General features: G+C 47.2%; 1 protein-coding gene across 6 annotated transcripts in view; it reads right to left on the minus strand.

Moving 5' to 3' along the window:
- Nucleotides 1–24,457, minus strand: part of Lrrc8d (leucine rich repeat containing 8 VRAC subunit D) — a 114,053-nt gene extending 89,596 nt beyond the window's left edge. For 3 of the 6 annotated variants that reach the window (XM_076937837.1, XM_076937841.1, XM_076937840.1), the window contains exon 1: nt 24,318–24,457. The gene's annotated coding sequence lies outside the window, so the exon portion shown is untranslated. Of the gene's footprint in view, nt 1–23,481; nt 23,525–23,902; nt 24,140–24,317 lie in introns of those variants that run through there. The other 3 variants (XM_034508165.3, XM_076937839.1, XM_076937838.1) reach the window with 3 other exon arrangements.
- Nucleotides 24,458–24,888: the final 431 nt, after the last annotated feature.

Genomic DNA, 24,888 nt, shown 5'->3' on the forward strand with positions numbered 1-24,888 from the left:
GGCATGTGGTGCACTCATCCAGGAACTGTATTGCCTCTGTCAGCCTCTTCACGGTTACTTGGTAGCAAAAGCTCAACAGGTTCTGATGGCCATTCATATGCCAAGGGACAAAGTCTGTCCAGCAGAACCTAACTAGCTAATATTTGTCCGTGGATTACTTTCTGTCTAACAGGGCAGGTTTAAGAAGGCAAATGCTGCTTGCAAAAAAAAAAAAAAAAAAAAAAAAAAAAAAAAAAAAGCCTGCCTGAAGTTTTCAGAAAAATGACTGGCCATTCTCCATCGCCCATTTCCTTCTGTGTTAGCACTTACTTGACGCTCATCTCTCCGTAGCATATAGCTATCATCCTCCAGACATAGACTAAAAAATGGAACCTATCTTTAAAAGTCAGGAGTCCTGGCAAGAAGGGCATTCCAGACACCTACAAAGAACACAAACCGCATCTCTCTGGCCCCACTGTTCCCCTTCATGTGATACAGTGGCACCGATCAGAGCTGTAGACAACACAAACGGATTCAAGTTTGGCAGAGAGGCTTCAAGAATCAGCGAACCTCAACCTAAGTCCTCAAGCAATCAGTCTACAAATCTAAAGGGCTCTGACTCCACTTAGGGCCTGCTCTGCCCACCAGTATCCCATGGTTGGACCCAACAGCTCCCAGCTCTTCAATGCTTTTGACAAACAAAGCCAAAGGGCTCGCAAAGTCCCCAGTCAGAGGGAAAGTCAAGGAAAGACTTAGCTCAAAACTCCCTGCAGTTTTAAACCTGTCAATACTTATCAGCTTCATAGGACATAATTCCACTTTTAAAATACCTTTTGCTATCCCTGTATTCCAGTTACTCATTATAACCCCAAGAGTACAGAAGGATAACCTCTGAAGAAAAATAAAACGTGTGTGTGTATGTGTGTGTGTGTGTGTGTGTGTGTTTTAGAGACACTGTATGGCTCTAAAGACACACTTAAGTAGACCAGACTGGCCTTGAACTCACAGATCTGCCTGCCTGCCTCAGTCTCCAAGTGCTGGGATTGAAGGAGTTCACTACTACTAAGAAAAAGCTTAACTCCTAGAAAAAGGCAAGTAACAGGCTGGAGAGACAGATCAGCACCTAAGAGCACTGGCTGCTCTTGCAGACACAGGTTCAGTTCTCAGCAATCACATGGCAGCTCACACCTGTCTGTAACTCCTGGGGCTCCAATGCCCTCTTCTGGCCTCCTCGAGAACTTGGCATAAACAAGGCACGTAAAAGAAGATACATGCAGACAAAACATATACACATATGAAATAAAAATTTTAAGTCTTTTTAAAAATTTCACACACAAAAAAGAAAGGCTAGCAAGATATCTTGGTCAGTACAGTGATTACCAAATAAGCCTGGCAGCTGAGTTGTGTTCTCAGTACCCATGTCAAAAGCCAGGCATGGTGACTGAAGTTGTAATCCAGCCCTGGGGAATGTAGACAGGAAGGTACCTGGGACTCTAGCCACCTAATCTGGCAGAGTCAGCAATCCTCCAGTCCCACTAAAGGCAGTCTCATAAAACAAGGTGGACGGCTGCTGAAGAAGGCTGCCCAGCTGACCTTGGGGCCTCCACGAGATATAACCACAAGCAGAAGAAACACAAAGGGCAAAGGTAAACTATATTACCTCCCAGAGCCTCGACTTCTAAAGGATGAGGTTACACCATCTTGCAAGATCTCCCCGAGGTCTGCAACAGTCAGTCACTAATGTGAAACGCCAATAGTAAGCCATGCTTATTTGTTCCTGGCCCTGAGCGACGCACTTAGGATACACAGATCCCAACAGCACACAGTCCCTAACTGGATATGCACCAGGCCCAGTATCACATCATACCTCCCCCTGGTCTGGCTGTTCCTCAGCTCCTTCTGTGTACCACAGAACAGTGTCTTGTCTTACTTTTACCCAAAGGGGAAAAACCCTGAAATCATAGTGAGGCAAGAGAAGGCAGAAACTGAAAGAGGAGTAGCACAGGGCAGCACACTCCTGTAATATCCCTGCATATCCCTGCACTGTGGAGGTAGGGGGAGGGGGAATCAGCGTGGGGCCTTCCTTACATGATTTTAGAAGGGGTGTGTGTGTGTGTGTGTGAACCTTCAGTACCATAACCTAGTACACTGTGCAAAAGCCATTTTAAAGGCTTCAAATTAAATTTCCTTCTCTCAAAACATGGCTACTTGCTCTTCATCTTCAGTGAGGCACAGCTTTGAAGGTCGAAACTGTTTACCACAGGTTTCTCTGTGTGGATTTCAGTGTGTCTGCAGATGGACGCAGGCATAAGAAGGAAAGCTGACAAGCCGTCTGGTTCCCTAAGAGATGCCCTCCACCCACAGCCTTCGCAGCAGATGCTCCTGACTCAGCCTTGCCTTCCAGGGAAGCATGTCCTGGAAGGGTGGACCGTGGCACTGAAACCCAGCCTGTGGCTTTCAAGAAAGCTGTTCCCGAGCCAACTGGCTGGTTCAACTGGCACGTCCCCCAGAGAGCTATTACTATCTTTGCAGAGCCAGAAGCAGTGTCCCTTCTCACAGCAAAATGTAACACAGAGCTGCAGGTCATCTTCTTAGAGCATCTGGCTACAGGATGGGATAGGATCCCATTCGGGCCAATCTCTAGACTGCTCTGGAAAGCGCGGCTTCCATGGCCCCAAAAGCTGTAAACTCTGAGCTGAGTGATCTCAGCTTCCAAACACAAAGAGTCATGAACCTCCACACGTATAATAATAATAATGATGATGATGATAATAATAACAACAACAACACACCCAACAGGTCAACCTACCCCACAGAATTCTCCCAACTGCCCAGATGGGGCAGGTGTAATCACGAAGCTCAGTAGAAGCAGGACAGCACAGGTGCAGATTTTAACTTACTTTTATGTTGTGTGAGTGTTTGCGTGTGTGTGTGTGTGTGTGTGTGTGTGTGGTGTGTGTGTGTGTGTGTGTGTGTGTTTTATCCAAGGATTTAAGGGTCTCGGGAGTGGGCTGGTGGCGCTGAAGCTTCCCATAGCTAAGGCCGGGTAGAAAGGGAAGACAAGGGCTGGAGAGATGGCTCAGCAGTTAAGAGCACCAACTGCTCTTCCGGAGGTCATGAGTTCGAATTCCAGCAACCACATGGAGGCTCACAACCATTCGTAATGAGATCTCATGCCCTCCTATGGAGTGTCTGAAGACAGCTACAGTGTACTTTGGGCTGGAGCGAGAGCTGGGTCTGGCGAGGGTGGAAGAAGAAGGAAAAGAGAAGGGGGGAAAAAAGGGAAGACAAGAGGGGCTGGTAGCTCACTCCTTCCCTGGCAAAGGCAGTAGCAATTTAAAAATTACTACAACATAGTGCTGGCAGAAGCAGGTATGGTTCAATATGCTCGAGAGCAGCACCTAAGCATAATTTTATCTAATCATTTAGATGCGTTCTGGGTTGAGCTGTGGCGAACAAAACTGTAATACACCGTTCTGTGTACCCTCTTACTCTTTAGCTAGTAGGTCAATGTCAGTGATTTTTTAGCATAACACACAAGAAGGCTAAAAGAAAAAAAAAGTTAGACAGGGTATGGCAGCCCACTCCTGTAATCCTAGTGCTCGCAAGACAGAGACAGGATGACCAGGAGTTTACGATTAATTCTCTACCACATATTGAGTCTGGGGCCAGCGTGGGATGCGTAAGAGCCCGTTTCAAAAACAAGAAACCCAGCAACCACAACAAAACAAGATATCGCAAAAGTTTGACTAAATCCAAATACTTTCAAACCAGCGAGGGCTATTAACAATGTTCCCAGCAAAGAAACTACAGGGAACACAGGCTGTCTATCGACTGCTGAGTGCGTGCAGTGAGCATTTTTCTCTGGGAAGCTTGTTTTAGCCATTTCACCTTCTATGCTGGGAATCTCAGCCTCCTTTCCTAAAGAACTGTTCTCATTTTCTCCGTACACTCTTACTTCTAAAGTGATGTATTTGAAACCCGAGCAACTTAAAAGTAATTTATCCTAACAATTCTAATGGATATCATGATTATTACTAAGGCAACAATACTCTTAAAATGACTTTCTTATAATGCAGCCAGCGCATGCTCTCAGCTCAGGGGGCAGAGACCGGAAGGTCACAGTTCCTAGGCCTGGGAGGCAGCGATGGAAACAGATACTCAGCAATCCCCAGGGGGAAAAAGCCTGGCATTGTGCACACACAAGTACCTGATGTAGCCAAACACACGTAAGAGGTAGGAGTCAGAAAATGCGTAAGTCAACAGGGAATAAGGCTCACACACTGTCTAACAACATCCACTCTTAATCACCTACTGTAACAAAATCTAGAGGTTATAAAAAAGTGCATGGTGCAGATAGTTTGATTTTTTCATTCCGTTTCCTTTCAATGGAACAGCCATGTAAAAAGCATGAAATAAAAATAAAAGTGCACCCCCCCAAAAAAAATCCAGAAATTATATTATAAACTTTTGAAAGCTGATGGTCAATAATTTATTTGTTCATTATTTTTTTTCAAGACAGGGTATCTCCCTGGCTGTCCTGGGACTCTCTCTGTAAACCAGGCTGGCCTTGAACTTACAGAGAATTGCCTCCTGAGTGCCGAGATTAAAGACATGTGCCACTCCACCCAGCCTGATGGTCAATGTTTTAAGCACTAACTCCGGCTCAAGAAAATGTCATTCATGACACATGTATGATGTAATTTCCTGCCTCCACCAGTCCCTACAGAATTAGCTTGATAAGCTTCCAGGAAACAGAGAAAAAAAATCTAAGTTTGCCCTGAGTCGTTGCCAGCACATCCTACCGGCACCCTAGCTGGCCATAGTAGCTGTATTTTATTTTATCTGTTTTCTTGAGACAGCGTCTCACTGTGTAACTCCCGCAGCCTGGAAACTTGCTATGTAGACCAGCCTGTTGTTCAACTCAACCAACACTCAGAGATCCTCCTGCCTCTGCCTGCCTATCTCCAGTGCTGGAATAAAGGCCTGACCACAGTATCTACATTTTAACAAACTACCAGTAGGACGCCTGAGGTGTGCCTTTCCCAGTTGAGGGGTCCAGTGTCATGGTTACTGAGTACAGCTAAATCCTCAGATCTTCCTTTGGTAGCAACAGTTGTAACCTAACCACTGGTCATCCTGCTACAGAGAGAGCTGCACAGCAGGGATCAGGAATCTGATAAAAGTTACAGAAGAAAGAACAACTACAAGAAAGTGCAGATATTTGCAACAAGGCAAACCAGGAAGGGCCACTCTTCCTCCCCACCTGACAGCACCATAGACTTCCAGACTGTAGAACTGCCTGGCTCAGAGGCAGCTGAACTAGCAACTGCAGGGAACCAGACTAACCCAGTGTACTTCATACACTTAGACCTTAGTAAAGCAGTTGATAACGGTGACCTGAGAAGCCAGGACCCCTGATCAACTGCAACTTCGGTGGCCCTGAGAACCACAGAGCAACTAAACAGCCTAGAAGCGGACAGTGGATACATTTACTAGCAAGAGGAAGGAAAGAGCCAGAATGAACACCATTTAATCTCTACTCAAAAGTAGCAAAACTGTTCACAATGGCATAATCAAATTTGCATAGAACATTAACTTGGGAGGCGTGGGAAGGGCAAATGAGGGTGAGCGAAGGGTTTAGTCAAAGTAACAGAGATGGTAGGCAAACAAGCTGCTACACAGTTGTGCTCCCTTTAATCGTCAAGGGAGGTCCTGAAGGTGTCCATGCACAGTAACTGCCTCTAGCCCCAAGACGGCAAGACAGAGGAAATCTGTTTGAAACACTAGGAGCAGAGGCATCACCATCAAATACATCCTGATATTCCACTCATCAGTAAAGTTCCATGACAAGTGTCATCCCTTGAGTAAAAGAGTTGGTTAGCAAAACTCAACGGGAAGAAGGGCTCAGAGGTTGAGTTCTGATGCTCAGATGAAAGGCCAATGGTGCGTTTGTACTCCAGTACACACGCCTGGGACTGGAGGTCATGAGAATAGTTTGCAAATACGTGCCGGGACAAAGAACAGCAGAGACGGGCAGAAGAGAACTAAAACTTGGACTAACCTTGTTTTTTTAAAGCATAAATTATCATTTCTAATGTCTTTAATGCTGAAAAATAGCTTCTCCCTTGACAGAGCTGTTTACCTTCCCAGGAAAGAGATTATACTTCAAAAGTCATCGGCTGAGGGGCTAGGGCCGTCTCTCAGTTGGTGTCCTGTCTCTCAGTTGGTGTCCTATCCGCCTGGCATGCATGAGGCTGCCAGACCTGGTCCCCAGGAGAGAATAAACAGGGCTGGGTGGTCCTCATCTGTAATCTCCAAACAGCGGAGGTATAAGTTAAGGCGATAAAAAGTGCAACAACACTCTTGGCTACAAAAGAGGTTCAAGGCCAGACTGAGCTACAACCTTGCCTCAAAAGTTAGCAACTGCTACAAAGTTTAAAAGAGAAGAGTGGGCCAGTCACAGAGATCCATTTAGTCCCAGCACTTAGGAGACTGAGGTAAGACCTCTCTCTGTGAGTCTGAGGCCAACCTGGTCTACAAAGCCAGACTCTGATCAGCCAGGGCTACAAGAGAGACCTTGTCAAGAAAGACAGAGAGAAAAGAAAAAAACAGAAAGCAAAAAAGGAAAGAAAGAAAAGGGAGGGAGGGTGGGACTGTAATGGCCTCTGCTCAGTGGGTCACAGGAAATGTACAAGTGACCATCTCAAAGCTCAAAAGAGACTGAAGAATGAACTGAGAAATATGAATGGGTGGGGAAAGGCTCCCCCACCTTGGGATTCGGGCTCCAGCTAGATCCTAGCAAGTTTGTTTGTGTAAGCGAGGCGTGCTTCTAGAAAATAAAAACGCCTTAAAAGAAAGGACCCTACGTAATCGAAACTTCCCGATACGTCAGTCAGTCTTGGGACTCTCATCTGTGGTCTGGGCAGCTATTTTCAAAAGGACAGATGTCGCCAGAGACATAAGTAAGGAAGGACTGCCTCTGGGCTGCAGTCACCGACAAGAACGATAACGATAACGGCAGCTAACTTTGAGCCAGGAACTACTGCATCCGTTTTACATAAATTATCCTCACCACTAACCACACACTCACATCTTCATTTTACAAGGAAGTCGTGTCACTTTGCCGTGGACCATGATCAGCTAGTGACACAGCAGGACTCCAGAAGGCATATAATATTGTGTAGTAGTCAAGGGAGACAGGCAGCCAACAGTAAAGCCTGCATCTTCCATTTCCTTCTAATAAACAAAAGAGAAGTTTCCACAATAGCATGCTGAGTTCTAGACAGCAGTGAAGAGCCGTGGACAACATCTGTCCAATGGCAAAGCTCTTAAGTTACTACTTATTTACAGGGAATAGAAACACATTGTGGGGCTGGAGGGGGTTCAAGGTGTGAGAGCTACAGTTCAGTTCCCCAGCATACATACACACAGAGACAGTCACACATCTGTAATCTGGGGTTAGGGGGTGGGGAGCAGGAGGTGGCAGACATGACAGTTAGATTCCCCAGAATTCACTGGCACAACCAGAGTATTTGTGAGCAAACCACTTAAGAATCCCTATCTATCTCAAAAGATAGGTGGAGATCAATAGAGAGAAATACCACACCCAGAGACCGTTGGCCTCATACTGGTGTGCATCTGCTCACACTCATGACTGTGTGCAAGTGCATGCACGCAAGGTCTGATGACTGGTCTCTTCTCATGGTTTAAAATGTCTCCCATACAAACTGCGAATTGGCTGCAACCCAGACTCTTCCTCTAAATGTCCTAAAGCCCTCGCCAGAGTGCACAGTCACACGCAGGCCCCTTAAACAGTTTCCCAGGCCTTAGCCAGAATCTGCAGCCTCAGAGTGACAGCAGGGGAGTCTGTGGAGGCTGCATTTAGATAATTCCCAGGTCCCCTAAGGAACAGCCTCCTTGCTGCTCCAGCCATGCTGCAGACATACTACTGCTTTTTCTCCCGTTATAAATGACGAAGGCCGATGAATACCAGAGTAAACTTGTTCCCTTCTGAAGAGCTTTCGGTGGAGAGGGCATGATTCAGGCCTGTAGTCCCAGCACACAAGGGGTAGAAGAATAAGAACTTCAAGGCCAGCCTGAGCTACATAAAACTCTGCCTCAGAAAATGAAGGTGACTCAACCAATGGGTGAAATGCTTGCCACACCAACCTGAGGAACCGAGTTTGGTCCCCAGAACCACGGCAGGACAGGACTGCTTCTTCTGAACACAAACTGACAGTGACTGGCATGCGCCATGCTCACACCCATGATCTCTGGTAAGTAATACAATTAGTTTTTTTACAACTAAACAAGCCAGTCACTGGTGGCGCACGCCTTTAATCCCAGCACTTGGGAGGCAGAGGCAGGCGATTTCTGAGTTCAAGGCCAGCCTGGTCTACAGAGTGAGTTCCAGGATAGCCAAGGCTACACAGAAAAAACCCTGTCTCAAAAAAACAAAAACGAAACAAAAAGAACCTTGAATGAAATGCCTTTTGTTCAAAAGTCCATACTCCATAGCAGGACGTACTGACCCTCCAAACCTGCCCCACACCTTCTCTGACCCCCAGTCTGCCACAGAACCAGGTTATAGGCTGTTCCGAAGTCCCTCCCTCTCTTACCAGGTCTCTCTCTACCTGTCACCATCTCTACTGACCACTATCTACTGGTCTGCTCCTATTCAAGTCACCTCCAGACTTTGTAGTCAAAATCAGTCTCTTCCTTGGAGAAACTGCCCCAAAGAGTGGCTCACGAGAGAGCACAGCAAAGACTGCAGACTGGTACGTGAAAAATCCTCCACAGATGCTCTCATGCTGGCTGCCCCCTTGAAGGAGGGCAAATGCACAGAATCTCACACCGTGAGTGGCGGGCTTGCGTCAGAAGCCTCATCAAGTTACAATCTAGCACGGTAATGCTGACATGTTACCTCGACCGCCTGAACCTCAGTTTTAGAATCTCTGATATGGGACAGTAATGGAAATGACCTTCACGACTGAGGGGAGAAAGCTCGGAGAGTCTGAACAAAATGCATTACAGTGGTGACTGTCCTGTGGTCAATGACAGGACCTCCATGCACTTCCTTTCCTGCTGAAGTGCATGGTAGACATAGTGATACTCAAAAAGATTATCTTTTCTCAAAATAAAAAGGAAGCGAAGGAGGAAGAGAAGGAGGAAGAGGGCTTTTAAAGTCATAATCAGGGACTTCTGAAAGCCCTTTCTCCTTACTCAGTTTTGTTCTGCTGTGAAGGGCATTTCATAATATTTCTATTGAGAAGCCATTCCTTGCTTTCCTTCAAAAAAAAAAAAAAAATCAATGTACCAAGTTTTAGAAACAAGCCCCCCAGTCTCCCTCCCACTCCAGCTTGGCTTTCCACGATGATCTACAGTAACTGCCTGCAGCCAGTGTTGCTGCCCAGAGAATCGCCTGTTTCACCCTTAAAACAAATAGCACTTTGTGGGGAAACTGGAAGCCAGCCCAAAGAAGGAGGGGAGAGAAACCAAAGGAAAAAAAAAAAAAGAGTTGGGGCCAGAAATGGAGTCTACGCCCACACTCTGGTCTCCACACTAACACAGGTAAGAAGGGATTGAAAGAAAAAAACGAGTTCAGACTAGCACAGGCCCTACCCACCCACCTACCTCCCCACTCACTATGGAAAACGGATTCCAAGGCTCACAAAGGTTGTGAGAGACAGCTGGTTATCCAACACGTGTGGGCTTTTGTTGTTAATGAAACACTGTTGCATATCGAAGCTCCTAACCCTGGCCAAGCCAGTCACACTGCCGAGATGAAACCCCCCCCCCCACTCGCAGGGGAGGAACCTCAAATTTTGAGAAAGCCAAGGTCACACAGCAGGCTGTAGAAAAGACAGCAAGCTCAGACCTCCCGTTCTTTAAGCCCCAAGGCCCAGGTCTTTCCCACAGCTCACAATGATTGTAACAGGCGATTTTAAAATACCTTTTGGAAGCTCACCAAAGATACTCCTGTGAAGGGCAGGTAAAACAAGGCAGGTTTTGTGTTCCTGGCAATAATTTGGTGCCAGGGATGAGGGTTGTCACAGCAACAGGCTCTCGGTACAGCCTTATACTGGTCAGTCCACTGTCTGGGACATGGCTCCAGGAAGGCTGGAGTTGGGCACTCTGTTCTACTACGCTTCGTTTGCTTGTGTTGGTTAAGGGAGGCATACGAGTAGAGGCATAGGGTTGTCTTTGTTTCCAGTCAAACCCTGATGTTGATCTCAGAACTGAAGTGATAATGGAAAGCTAGAGAAATTTCTAGAACAGATTTGCAGGCAAAGCACGGCATCCTACACCTGTAATCCCAGTACTTGGGAGGCAGAAGACATAGCAGAATCAGTGTGGGTTCAAGGGTGGCTGAGCCTGAGTGGAGTGGGATCTGCTTTAAAATAAAATAAAATAAAAAAAATAAAATAAAATTTAAAAAAGCCAAATTAAACAAATAAACAAAGCAAGCCGGGATCCTGAAGCTAGCCTGCTTGGGTTCAAATCACCCCTCTTCTACTTAACTATAATCCAAACTATGTGACCTTGAATTACTTGGCTGTCCTTGGTGACTGGGTAGAGCAACTGACAGAAGATTGACCTTGGTTTCCTCCACTACAAAACAGGGCTGCTGTACAGAATAAATGAGCTATCGCATGTATAACGTGGTCTCCCGCCAGGGGTGGGCGCCAGGGGTGCCTTCTCTCTTCACTTTACACAATTTCACTTCATAAGGAGTTTAACGAAGGCATCTTGAGGGAGTCGGTGAGCCAGGCAGTAGTGGCGCACACCTTTGATCCCAACATTACTTGGAAGGCAGAGCCAGGCAGATCTCAAAGCCAGCCAAGGCCGTTACAGAGAAACCTTCTCAAAAACAAAGAAAAAGAACACATCTTGTACAGCTTTTTAGTTCACATGTCCCAAACCATGCAAAGATACTTCCTGCATGTGAAGAATGTACCCATTCTCCTGATACCACAAACTTGTTCCATAATGAGAGGGAGAAAAATATCCATGCCAAATCCTTGCTGTTGTAAGCATTTGCTGAGGGACTTTTAAATGCGGCCATTCTAAAAACCTTCAAGACATTGAAAATTTGAAGCTTTCTTGGTTACAGTATCTGCCTAGCATGCACAAAATCCTAAGATCCATCCCACCCCCATACTCCGGAGCCACAGAAACAGGGTGTGTTAGCAGCATATACCTGAAACTATAGCCCTTGGGAAAAGAGGCAGAAAGACCCAAAGTTTCAAAATTCAAGGTTAGGGCCAAAGAGATGGCTCTTCTAATGGACCCACATTCAAGTCCAGGTACCCATTTGGCAGCTCACAACCTTCTGCTGTTCCAGTTCCAAGGGATCTAATGCCCTCTTGTCCACTTCTCTCTGAGGACACCAGGTAAACATATGGTATGTAGATATACATACATACAAGAAAAACACTTATACATATAAAATTAAAATTAAAAATCTTTTAAAATAGTTAGAAAACAAACCGTCAAGATGAGCCTCAGCTACACTGCGACTTGGGGGCCAGACGGAGTTACATGAGACTGTCTCAGGAAGAAAAGACATTTAAAGTTATTCTACTTGAGAAGGATTGGTTCAATTCACATTGTGATATCAGTGCTAAAATTTAGGAATACAACTTGCAGACGAACACAAAGGTTCTCTTCCCAGAAAAAAAGGGAAAGTTCCAGCACAGTCCAGTAATCACTGGGAGTGACTGAGATTTAGAAGACAAAAAAATGTGTCCTGAGAAATCTGAGCAGCAGGATTCTGAACTTGGCTAGTGCAGAGGTCTCCGAAATATTTCCCCCTCTCTTCTGTTCCAGAGGATATGTGCACAAGTAAGTATAATCCAACCACATTAGGATGCCCGGAGCAGATGAAATGTCAATGAGAGGTGCACCAAGCTAGTGACAGTACAGATCTGAGGATGTGTCTTGCACGGAAGCACCCAGGGAACAGGAAGGGGGCTGGACTGTTCCCCGTCTAGTTCATACCTACTGTCTAAGGATTTTCCCCTGGTCCTGCTACACTTTCAGGCCAGCAAAAGAACACATACCCAAATGTAAAGACAAAAAATATCACATTCCAAGTTGTGTTCTAGTGTGTGTGTGTGTGTGTGTGTGTAACAGAAGGATAGTACCAAGTTTTGATTGGATTTTTATAAGTGAGCCGCGTGTGCGAGGGAGAGCCTATAATCTCAGTCCTCTGTGGGCAAGAGGTCTGATCTACTTCAAGGCCATCCTGATCTACACAAGGAGGTCCAGGCTAGCCAGGCTGACAAAGTGACACCCTGCCTTAGAAAACTAAAGAAAATAAATAAATAAATAAATAAATAAATAAATAAATAAAACGAAAAAAGAAAAAAAAAAAGAAAACTAAAGAAAAGTGTACTATGCTCCTATCCAGTCCTGCGTTTCCAATGTATCTGGCCACAAAGGGCAGGCTATCTACTTCTACTAAGGGCTGAAACGCCGAGGCTCTCTCAGCCCACAATGCTATTTTTGTTTAGTCTGCAGGAAGTTCTTATTTGAAATGTTGAATTAGCTAACCTTTTAAAATCAGATTTTACAAAAGAATCCAGATTTTGGCTTCCAGTTTAAAAAAAAAAAATCAGAGATTTGGCCCACATTCTGACAGGGCAAACAGCTGTAAATAGACCCTCTTTAGAGAGACGCCTCTTCCGCATCTGCTCAGCCCTCCCTCCAGACTATGCTGTCCCAGAGACAGAGCTCTAACTGCCACAAAGCATCTCAGATGTTACCTTGGGGACCCCTTGATATACACTTGCCCGAAACACTTCTTGCTCCAACCTCACATACAGACAAGTGTCTCTCTTTTTTATGCAAAAAAAAAAAATGTAATTATGAGGCTCCTACTTGGTATAGAAACTACCAGGTACCAAAAATAAATAAATAAATAAATAAATAAATAAATAAATAAATAAGGAAAATAATTTAGAACCAAGCAAAAGAAAAATGTTTTGTAACATTTTTAAGGAATTAAACTAAAAGGGCAAGAGGAGAGGCTCAGTGGGTCAGCGTAAGCCATCAACCTGACTCGAATCTCGGGAGCCCACAGTGAAGGCAAAGAACTGACTCCACGATGCTGTCGTCTGACCTCCACATGCTCCAGGATTGGGGGAGCGAGGGAGGGACAGAGAAAGACAGAGAGACAGAGACAGAGCAAGAGAGAGAGAGAACGTATGTTCAAAAAAAATATCAACAACAAACAGGGCCATGGGGTGCACACCTTTAATCCCAGCTCTCAGGAGGCGGAGGCAGAGGCAGAAGCAGAGGCAGGCAGATCTCTGTGAGATCAGGGAAGCCTGCTCTACACAGAGAAAGAAACCCTGTCTCGAAAAACAAAACAAGAACTTAGAAAAATCTGTGTGCATGCATGTGCCTGTGTATAAAACGGGGGTGTATTTCCGTAAGACACAGAGCCATCCACCTCATCACTGGCTAAATGTTAGTCTGAAAAGGACACCTGCTGAAATAGAAAACTGAGCTGTAGAAATCCAATCTGCCAAAGCCATACTTGAACACAATGTAAGTAACCTGGGCATGCTGACGCAGGTCTACAAGCTCAACAACTGAGAGGCAGACACGGGAGGATCAGGGTTCAAGGCCAGCCTCAAAATAAATAGATAAATACTTTTTAAAGGAAGAAAAAGAACAGAAACAACAATACAAATCTGGGGGGCAGGAAATGGCCCTCGGGTAAAAGGCCCGCCGCACAAGCCTGCTGGTCCGAGTTGCATTCCTAAAACCACATCAAATAGAAAACTGATCCCATAAGGTATTCTCTGACTCCCCATACACACTCCACATGGCACACAGGCCCACACACAATAATAAATAAAACAAGTGTACAACCACAACACAATGACGCCCAAACAACAAAAATATAAACTGTATAAATGAAACAGACCCTAAGTATGATACAGATGTATGGAGATACACACACACAGATATACACACATATATTTTACTTTGGGGCATGTAGTAAATTATGTTTTAATACACATGTCTGTTATAGCATTATTCAACAAAGACACGCCCTCTTGGCAAATGGCTGCATTGCTTTGTAATATCGTTCTTCCGTGGTTATGGTGGGGTTAAGTCTAATGATGAGGAGCATCCTCGGGTCCTAGTGTGGCGCACTACCATGAACAAAGAGAACGGCTAAAGAAAACAGCAGGACACTTGAGGGATGCTCAGTCCCCAGGTCACATAAAAGCCAGATGTGACCGTGCCCATCTGTTCCACCAACACAGAGAGGGAGGAGCTCAAGACAGACTGATCCCTGGAGTTCAAGGGCCAGCCAGCCTAGCCAATGTGTAAACTCATATCTCAAAGCATAAGGTGGCAGGTACGGAAGATAAAAGTGACCTCTACATATTCCACAAGTGCAACACACACATACACACTATGCACACATACCACACACACCACATACAAACACACACCCCCCACACTCGAGAGCGCACACAGCACACAAAGACATGCACACACCACATGTGCACACACCCCACCACGTACACTTGCGCATATACACAACATACTCAAGAATGCACGCTCACGCAAACACACATGCATACACAGATCACACATATGCAGACACCACATACGTACACACTCATGTGCACACACTACACACATGCAGACATACCACACCCACGCACGCATATATACATACCATACACAAGCATGCACGAGTTCATAAACACACACACATTTATATGCACATGACATACACAAATATACATGCATAGACCACACCACACACACACACACACACACACACACACACACACTTACCCTCTGAATTCTAGGATAAACACTCACCCTATGAAGGTGACCGCGGGGTGACAATGGTGACACATGACTCAGCAGAGCCATACTGCTCAAAGGAAAAGCAGGAACCACACCATCCTTAACTCAAGAGTCTCCCTCTCACAGAAGTATCTCAGGGTTTATGAGGTGCTTACAAACACAGGCGAACAGGCCATGAAATACGTGAGCCTGGTTTCAATCCGTCCCCCAGCATGGGGACTGCATGAAAACCACACTGAAAACCGAACGCCCTCCCTGTCCTCCCACCTCACCTGTCACGACAGAGTGAGCCTGCTGCTAACTTAAGACTGAAGACCTAAACTGGAGCACATACACACTTCAGAGCACACACTCAGATAAACTAAGCAAGGCCAAAAACATAGTAGTTCCTAACGGGAAAAACTTCCATCTGATGATAAACTGATTTCCAATGCATTGATTGGGCACATATGTATCACGGCAAATATGGAGGTCAGAGAATACCTTAGAGTCAGGTCCCTCCTTCCACCATGCAGACCAGTCAGGCTGGATACCAGGTCCTTTGCCTGCTGAGCTGTGTCACCAGCTCTAAACTGAGTTCTAAGACTCTCATGGCAAACGTGAAGAAAAGATAGCTTCCCCAAGAGCTTTAATTGTCTACCAACTCTTAGATTTCTGTTGTAGAGTCAGTGAGGAGAGTGCTGACTGACAGAACTACTTACCTGTCATTGTATGCTGGCCAAGAGCTTTACCACTGAGGTACAGCCCACAACTGTTGACAGCTTGCATATGCTCCACCTGATCACTCTATGCTGTCCCTACATTGAGAGGAGGAGGTTTTCAACAGTCTAGAGAGAAGGGCGACCCCATCCTTTCTTCTTTTGACCCTACAGAACCCAAAGCAGCAATTCTGCCTGAGGATGTTCAGGTAAAAGAACCCGTTTCTGTGTGGTGGGGAGTGGAGACTTCTCAGGCATCATTCCAAACTGTGGTGGTCTGAATGAGAACGGCCCCCATAGGCCACTCTTTGAATGCTTAGACACCAGAGAGTGGAACTGTTTGAAAGGATTAGAGGGTGCAGCCTTGTTGGAGCCCATGACAGGCCCAGTTTCTCCTCTTCCTCTTCCTTCTCTTTTTCCCCCCCCCCCCCCCCCCCCCCCGCCTGCAGATCAGGATGTAGCTCTCAGCTACTTCTGCAACACCACATCTGCCTGCATACCACCCAGCCTCCCCACTATGAGGATAAAGGACTTAAGCCTCTGAAACTACAAGCAAGCCCCCGATTAAATGCTTCCTTTCATGTACTGCCATGGTCATGGTGTCTCTTCACAGGAACAGAACAGTGGCTGAGACACTATTATCAGCAATCACTCAGGGGGAGTTGTTCCTGAAAGACTTAATGGAAACCATCAGCACATCTGTGAGAATGGCAGCTGTCAGAGAAGGCTACAGACATCTTGGAAACTGATTCTCAGACCTTTGGTTTCATACACCAGTAAAATTTCAGAAGGCCATCCTGACACTGCCAGATTACAATCTGACCAAGGCTTGGGTATGGTGCAGAGGTTGACGCAGGGGAATCTGCGGTTTGAGGCCAGCCTATACTAATGCACACAGTAAGACCCTGACCAAAAGAGGACATCAAGGCAATGATGAGTCTCGGTTGGTCGAGTGCTTCCTGAGTTTGAGCTGCAGCACTGAATTAAAGTGTTGTAATCCCAATATTTGGAAAACAGAAATGTGAAGATGACAGGTTCAAGGCCACCCCTGGCTACATGCTGACTTGGGGGCCTGCATAGACTGCATGATACACTCAAAATAAGATAGCTAGGTGGATGGATAGACGGACAGACAGACACATAGATAAAGGTGGTGACAGCTATGGAACATCAAGAAACAAACCCCTTTATCATCCTTTCACAAAAGAAACAATAATAACAATCCAACGGGCAGGAAAAACAACCTGAGAAATGGAAACACCACCTAAAAACAAAGCCCCCTTGGAACTGAATACACTCAGCAGTAAAATTAAAAGGAAAAGCTTGCTGCATCCTGTCTATTCTTGCCTTCCCACAGGTTGGGCAGACTGCTGGAGAAGGAACCACAGGCACCATCCTGTCCAGGGCTCCTATGTCATAGCAGCACCAAGAACCACACTAGGGACATATGGTGTCCTGGTTCTCACAGTGCAAGGAAATCTAATGCTGCCTCCAAGTTCCTCATAACCAATACAGCTCACTAGCCACACCCTATAGAGTGTTTTCAACCAATCGATGCCCGGCTTTTGAGATGGAGGCTCTCAGCCTTGGCTGCACATCAGAGGTAGTTGGAGTCGAGGACGGCTTTCATCTGAATGACCTCCATAAAAAAACATCAAAACCAAAAATAAGCAATTCCACCTCCAGAGATTCTGACTCACCAGACGTGGTGAAGGATATAGACAGGTCTTTACATGCATGTTTGTGTCCTATGTATACATGTGTGTGCACATGCATGTGTAGGCTACAAATCAACAGATGTGCCATTCCCTAAACACCTTTCCTTTTCAAAACTTATTATTGGTGTGTGTATGCATGTGCGGGTGCGAGCACGTTTCTGTGTGTGCAGTATGGGGGGGGGGGGGGCACATAGATGTAGGAATCAGAGAATAACTTTGTGTAGTTGGTTTTCTTTTTCTACGGTGTATGTTATGGGGACCAAATGCTGTCACTGGGCATGCACATCAAGTTTCTTTATCCACTAAGCCACCTTACCAGAGTTTTGTTGTTTTTCTTGTGCTAGGACCTGGGGCATGCCAACGAGGTTAGACCCACTGGCGGGGGAGTCCTAGGATTTTACCTGTATCTCTCCAGAAAGTGGGTCACAAGCGCACACTAGCTCAGCTGGCTCGGGGATCAAACTCAGGTCCTCATGTGCACGGCAAGTGATTTACCAACCCGGCCATCTCTCCAGATCCTGGTATACATAAAAGAATGATATTCTCCAAGCTGCCTCTGCAGCTTCTCAGGTTAAAGGGACTTGAAACTTCATATCCTAACATTTGATCTGAATTCATTCATGTCTTACAGATTTGAAGTAAACCCTCCCCCTCCATTCTTTAGGCTCTCACATGCATGGCACAAGAAAAAAAAAAAAAAAAGTCAGTGGGACACAAGACAGCAATGGCCTGTCTCCACTCCACTGACAGACTTAGTGGAATCACATGGTTGCTCCTTCCTGAATCCTTACCGCAGTGCTTACCGGGGCTTTGACGACACCCCTCAAGCAAAGCTTTCCAGACTGTAAATTTTTGTCAGAAAACAGCTGTGCCAGAAGCCTGTCCCCACGGGCTTCCGCTCCAACAAGAACTCTAGTCTTTCCGGGAATCATACCTTTGTGTTTCCTGAGGCAGAGTGACCATGACCCAGAAGAAAGCATCATGGGAATGAAATTCAAACTGTGACTTTTTTAGGCTGGCTTTGGTGGTGCACACCAGTAATTCTAGCACTTGGAAGTGGAGGCAGGAGAATGACCAGAATCTGAAGCCAGCTCATACTTTGCAATGGTCTCAAAAATTACTTAAAAAAAAAAAAAAAAAAAAAAAAAAGACTATTGTGTTTTCCCCAAATCTCTTTTCTGAAAGCGGCATTCCTTGTCCCCTCGCCTGAAGTGATGGGACAGTGCTATGCAGTTATTTCCATAGCTTCTTCATACTCTCCCCTTCGAAAAAAACAAACAAGCAAAACACTGCCCCATGGTAGCTCCATGGTTCTCCCTAAAAGCTCCATGTATCTGCAGCCCTGTAGCTCACCTACAGGGCTTCTGATGACTAACACAAACCTGTGTGGTTTTCCCAGAGCAAATCCCTTCTGGTCAGAGATCTCATAATCCAGAAGAGCTTTGTGTCACCTGTGAAGCTAGAAATCCCACTGCGCACGCCTTCTTTTGGTTCAATTATATAAATAAGACCATAGGGACCTCAATTGTTTACACACCTCAGTGCAGAAGAGAAATCTTTCCTCTGAGCCTTTGTCTTCTTTAAGAGAGATTCTGAGGCCTAAAATTATGAATGCAAGCTTAATCAAACCACCTTCCCACGGGTGGGCATCCTCATCCATAACACTGAAGGCTGATCCATTCTGGGCTTTATTCCTTCCTTTCTTTTCTGGTTGTCCAGAGAACTGAATCTAGGGGTCTCAAACACGCTATGCAAATGAACTGGGCTACACGGAGCTACAGTCCCAGCCACACAGGACAATATCAAAGAGGATTCAGTAGCATAGATCATATGTTCACCAAATACCCATTCTTACAGAATTATCCCTGATCCCCAGAAGGTGTACACAGGTTTCCCCTGTGGACCAGAACAGAATCCTGACACAACTAATTATACTATTTGGATAGATGTGACCACAGCAAGGGATAGAACACAGTGGACACGCATAACAAAAAAGCTACATCTACGGGCCGTCAGATTTGGAATTTTGCTCCTTCAATACTATGGGATGGCTACCACACAATTTAGGGGCTGGGGATTTAGTTTGGCTGGTAGAGTACCTCTCTAGCACGCACAAAGCCCTGGGGTAAATCCCACACGTCAAGCATGGAGGTGCACGCTGTAATGCACTAAGAAAGAGGAAGCCAGGAGATCAGGAATTCAAGGTCATCTGGAGCTACATAATGAATTGGGATTTGAGACAGGCCAGTCTGGAATACATGAATCTGCCTCCATCAATCAATCAATCACTATTAATGGGTAGATCCAAAATATTTGAAGGACCTGGCACTAAGTACCCAAGATTTCTAACCTGTTCCCTTTAAAGCATATCTGGGAATAATTCCTAATACTCTCAGTGAAGTCACGAAATTCACATCTCACACAGAACCACAACGCACCCGAAAGCTCAGCGCCGGGACAGATGTTTGATGCTAAACCCCAGTTGTCTCTTCTTCCATGATGTGAAGCTGCCAGCAGTGTTTTGGGGACAGAGCTGGAGTGGGAACCAAGTTCACATTGTCTACCTCCTCACAGGCTCAAAAGCAACTCCACTCTGGCAAGCTTCCAACCCGTGAAAAACATCAGCAACTCTCCTCCAGATGTCCCCACAGAATGACAACAATCCCAAAGGAGGAGGGCAGCCTCTCAGAGAGAGGCCTGGGACAATCCAACGGCAGTAATATGGCAACGCAGTACACACGATGAGAAAACCCAAAACCATGTGGAAAACAGACTCCCATGCTCCCCTCTACAGCTCCCTCCATCCCTAGCACACTCTGCTCTCAAAGACTGGGAGCACCCCAGATCTTTGAGTCTCACTACAACCAGCTGAGTGGCAATTAGCATTTCGGGATTACCACTGAGGCCTATTTTTTTCCCTGTCAGGATACAAGATGGAACCAAAAACTCAAGAAGGTCCATGAGGTAACAGAAAGTTTAACTCAACTTCCCAGGAAGAAAAATGCTGTTCCATGCACACAAATACACAGCAGTTCCCGCAGCAACCCCTGCAGCTCTGATTACCTATAACCTGAGTCTGCAGTAGGTGCCACTTATCAGAAAGGCAGTTGGGAGTTTAAGCAAGGATAGAAGTTTATGTGTAATAGGTCTCCCAAGCAGCATTCCGACTGTTCCAGGTTGGCCTTGCCTATCTCGATCACCATACTGAATTCCAGGCTCTTCAGGAACCAGGCTGACAAGATGGGAAGGATGAACATCCCATACAAGAGTGACTAGAATTGGAGACTACTTTACACTGTGAGCATTAACCAGGGGAAAGGAGACCTCACCCTGTGAACTGGAACAACTCCAGAAACTCCTATGAAACCATGGGAGGGAGCTGTCTTTAGATCCAAGAATAACAGTCCAAAAGACAGTAATCCTCTTCAGATGGGAGCTCCCCGTTCCTTGGGATATTTAAACTAGCTACTTATCAAAGGTAAGAATTTGCCGAAGGAGCCAGATTGAGGCTCTCTAAAACAGCAATCTAGTGAGGCCCTGCTTACCTCAGCGTTATCCTGCCCACAAGCTCATCAATTAACTGCTCTCAAAACTACCTGTCTCCTGATCAGAATCTGCTCAGACCCTAGTCGTTTCAGGCCTAAGTAGACCTGCTCTCCTAGACTGGCTTCTGGCCCTCCTGTTATTATTCTTCATGTGTCTCAAACCACTGCCCTCCACTCAGATGTAATTTCACTTCAGAGAAGGCCACCATAACACTCCTGCTCACTGCTGACAGCAAGCAATGTCAACATTGGCACTACTTGTGCGTGCGTGCGTGTGCCCACAGGAACGTGTATAGAAACCAAATACTCTATTCCTCTCCACTTTAGATGTTGAGATTAGGTTCTCTCGTAGAACCTGGGCTCACAGACCAGACCAGCTTTTCCCAAGGTGCTGGGAATCAGAACTTGTTTCCTTGTGCCTGTGAAGCAAGAGCTTAACCCACTAACTTTCCCCCAACCCTGGCCTTGGCACTCCCGACATTGTAGACAAGTTCATTCCTCAGGCTAGGAGCACTGTCCCATGTATTGCAGGACTGTCTGCTGTTTTACATTCATTACTTAGGTGAAGGGTATCAAACAAGAGTCAGTCTCAGATTCCACCATGAGTGTGGGTTCCAAGGATTAAATACCCTTCCATGCTGAGCCATCTCCAGGGCCCGAATGCTGTTGAAATGGCATTTCTAAACACCAGAAGCCAGTGGCACCTGCCCCCAGGCTACGGTAAGGACACATTCTCCACATATTGCCAAATGCCAGCTGAGGCAGAATGGTCCTGTGGAGAACCTTGGGTTAAGGCAAACAGTTCACAACCCTAATGACTCCGTTTGTAGTTAACTTTTCCGCTAACTAGTTAATAGGTTAGTATTTTCTGCTCCAGCTAGGCAAACCTATTGATTTCTTAAAGCTTCCACTAAACTGTGTCCACCCCTTGATTCCCTCCTTCGAGGCAACCCCACCCCTAACTACTGTCAAAAGTCTCCCCAGATCCCTGCCTCAATCCATATACACATTTTCACCTTGAACTACTGGACTCCTGCATGTTTATCTGCCCTTGCAGTACAGAGATCCCCACTCCCACCCCCTTAAATTCACACAGCATCCACTCCAGACCCTGCTCACTGCCACCACTATCTGGTGTGTCTCAGGTCAGTTGCACCAGTGACAAGTGGTAAGAGAAATCCCTTCCAATGACCACTTCAACAACATATGTGGCTGTATAAGTTGGGCCATACCTGCAATCCCAGCACAGGGGGAGGTATACAAAGAACAGCCTAGTGGTCCGGGCCAACCTGGGCTACAGTGTGAGACCTTCCCCCATAAATACAAAGACCCGTCCAAACTTTAACCTTCTTCTGGTCTGAGCCAATTTATCTACAATTTGCCCACAATATCAGGAAAGTCCAATTTCCAAAACAGAAAGAGCTTATAAAACCATTTAACTATTTGGACAAGCCAAACACATGAGACTGTTCTAAAATGGAACAAAGAAAAAGTTAAAAAAAATTAAAAAAAAAAAGAAAAAGGGGGAAAAAAGGTCAGAAATCTCCATAAAATATACAACTTACTGGGGTGGGGGGTTGGAGGAGGGAAGGCCACATGTTGACTGTTTCAACGCTGTATGCAAATCGCACTGTGGCCATGGCTCAATACTCGGTTGCATCAGAAGTACTCCACCCTCCCCCAGTGTGGAGTGGGGGAGGGGACCCAGGTCACCTGAGGACAGCTCACACTCTGACCTCTTAATCTACTAGGTTTCAAACAACAACGTTTACACACCTTCAATTAAAAACTAGAGGGATCTAAGACAGTGTGTTCCTGTGGACAGATGGGGAACTCTCCACCACTGTGGGATCTGTCTAGCACTGTGGGTCGCTTCCTTGTTTTTTTCCAGAGGGCTCCCTAAATAATTAGCTAGCGGCAGTCAACACCACTCTCAGGTTCTCTACCTCATTTTAATCTTCAATCCCTTTTCATGTCTAGACATTAGATTTTAACTTCAGTTAGTATCATAACGGCTCTGCCCCTGACCCAGCTGATAAAACATATATTATGTTCATGAGCTGTAAAAACATAGGGTGTCTGAAGACCTCAGAGTGATTTTCCCCCACCCCAGGTCTGTATGAACCCTAAGAGGCCCCAGAAACTTTGGGGAGGGAGTCCTGAATCATGTTCTCCTCGGTTATTTATTAAGGAAACAGCCCTCACCCTTACTGAGTCCAGACTCCATGCTCTACCAGGACCCTCCACACTCCAGCACCGAGCGTGTGTATTAGGTGCTCAGTGAGCGCTGTCTGGGTGGGATTTTATTATTTAAATGGCCAAAGAAAGTTTCCAGAAAACTGTGCTTCACTTCTATATCTCTTCCAAAAGAAAAAAAGAAAACAAAAACCACGTCTTCACAGCTGTCTTGCCCAATACAAAAAATAAAATCTAAAAGAAAACTTTCAAAGTCAAGGAGAAGGAAATTGTGGGAGAAAACACAAGACGAACAGGAGCCCCAAAGTCTCAAGTTAGGGCTCTCGTTTTCAGCGAGGACGCCCAATACTTGATCTCATCTCTTCGCCTTCTTCCTTCTGCTCCTGCTTCTTTACCCTTTTTCTTTCCAGCAACCCTACCTCCCCACTTTCTGACACACACAACCCAACTGCATGGAAACCGCGAGACCTTATACCCCAACCCTCTCCAGAGGGGACCTACCTCCTCCCCTCGACCCGAAGCAGTTCTCCTTCACTGCGGATGGCTTTAAAAAAAAATCAAAGAACAACAACAACAAAAAAAATCTCATTTCCTTATCTGTTAGGGATACCCCACATAAAGGGGGACAGAAAGAGAGAGTCCCCCATCGACCCTCTAACTGGAGGAGACGGTCCTCTGGGAAGGCACCCCAGTTCTCCTATTTTTCAAGCCCCTAAGCCAGAATCAAGCAGAAGTCCCGTTCCCAAGAGCCCACGCTTCTAAACAAGCTAGAAGCGGATTATACCGGTACCCAACCCGGAGATGGCCCGCGGCGCGCAGGGTGCACCTGCGGCCCCAGTGCCCTCCCCCCGGGCGCGGAGGGCGGGGCGCAGGGCTCCCCTCCCTTCCCCGACCCAACCCGAGAGCACCCCGCGCAGCCCACCCGGAGCGGGACGGAGGCGGATGGGGAAGCGTTTCTGCAGAAGTTCAAGGGCTCCTCTCGCCGGCTCCCGGCCAACCAGGCCAGACAGTAGACACCCACCTCTGGGAGGACTCAGAGCCGCCGCGATAGGCAATCTCCGCCCCTGCGATCGCGCGCACGGAGGCCGAGGCGGGAGCGCGGCAGCCGGCACCCGGCCCGCGCAGGGCCCAAAGCGAAACAATGTCCCGGCGCGGGGTGGGGGGCTTGATCGCGTTCCCCGCCACGGGATCCCGAAGCCCTCCGGAGTTCCCGATCGCAGCCCCGGGGGCAGCCCGTGCTCCCCCGCGGCGCCGCGCGCAGCGAGGCCGGACGCCTGCGCGCCCCGGGGCCACTCCACCTGCGCCCTCCCGGCCAGGGTGGACCGACGCGCACCCACCTTCGCGGGCAGCCCGGGCTGCGCGTGCCGGAGCTTAGGCAGAGGCGGGAGGCGGCGGCATCACCTGCGGCGGGCGGCGGCTGCACCAGGACGCGCCCCGGAGGCGCGCGGCGCCCTGGACCCTGAGTCCGCGGCCCCGCCCGCGGCTGCCACCTCGAAGCGCGGCGGAGGAGCCGGGGCACCCCGGGCGGCGGCAGCGGCGGCGACGGGAGCAGCAGCACATGACTCTGTAACGAGAGGAATTAGACAAAGCGTAACATGGACTCCGGGCCCGTGCAGGCGCCGCAGCTCTGGGACCAACCGCAGCCTGCGAGCGCCGCGACTGGCCGGGTCGCAGCCAATGGGGCGGGCCCGGGCCTCCATGTGATTGCCTGCGCTGTGCCCGCGCGCCCCGCCGCGCCTGCCTAGGGGTCTGTCCGGCTGGCCCGAGGGGCTGGGTGGCGGGGAGGTGGCCGGGATCCTGGACTGGCTGCTTGAAGCTCAGCAGGTGCACCGGGCGGAGAAGAATGGTCGCCGAACGTCGCCGGAGGCGCAGGGCTTATCTCCTCCTAGCGCACCTGGGCAGGGCATG

The sequence above is a fragment of the Arvicanthis niloticus genome, chromosome 7 (assembly GCF_011762505.2).
Source record: "Arvicanthis niloticus isolate mArvNil1 chromosome 7, mArvNil1.pat.X, whole genome shotgun sequence".
Classification (NCBI taxonomy): Eukaryota; Metazoa; Chordata; class Mammalia; order Rodentia; family Muridae; genus Arvicanthis; species Arvicanthis niloticus.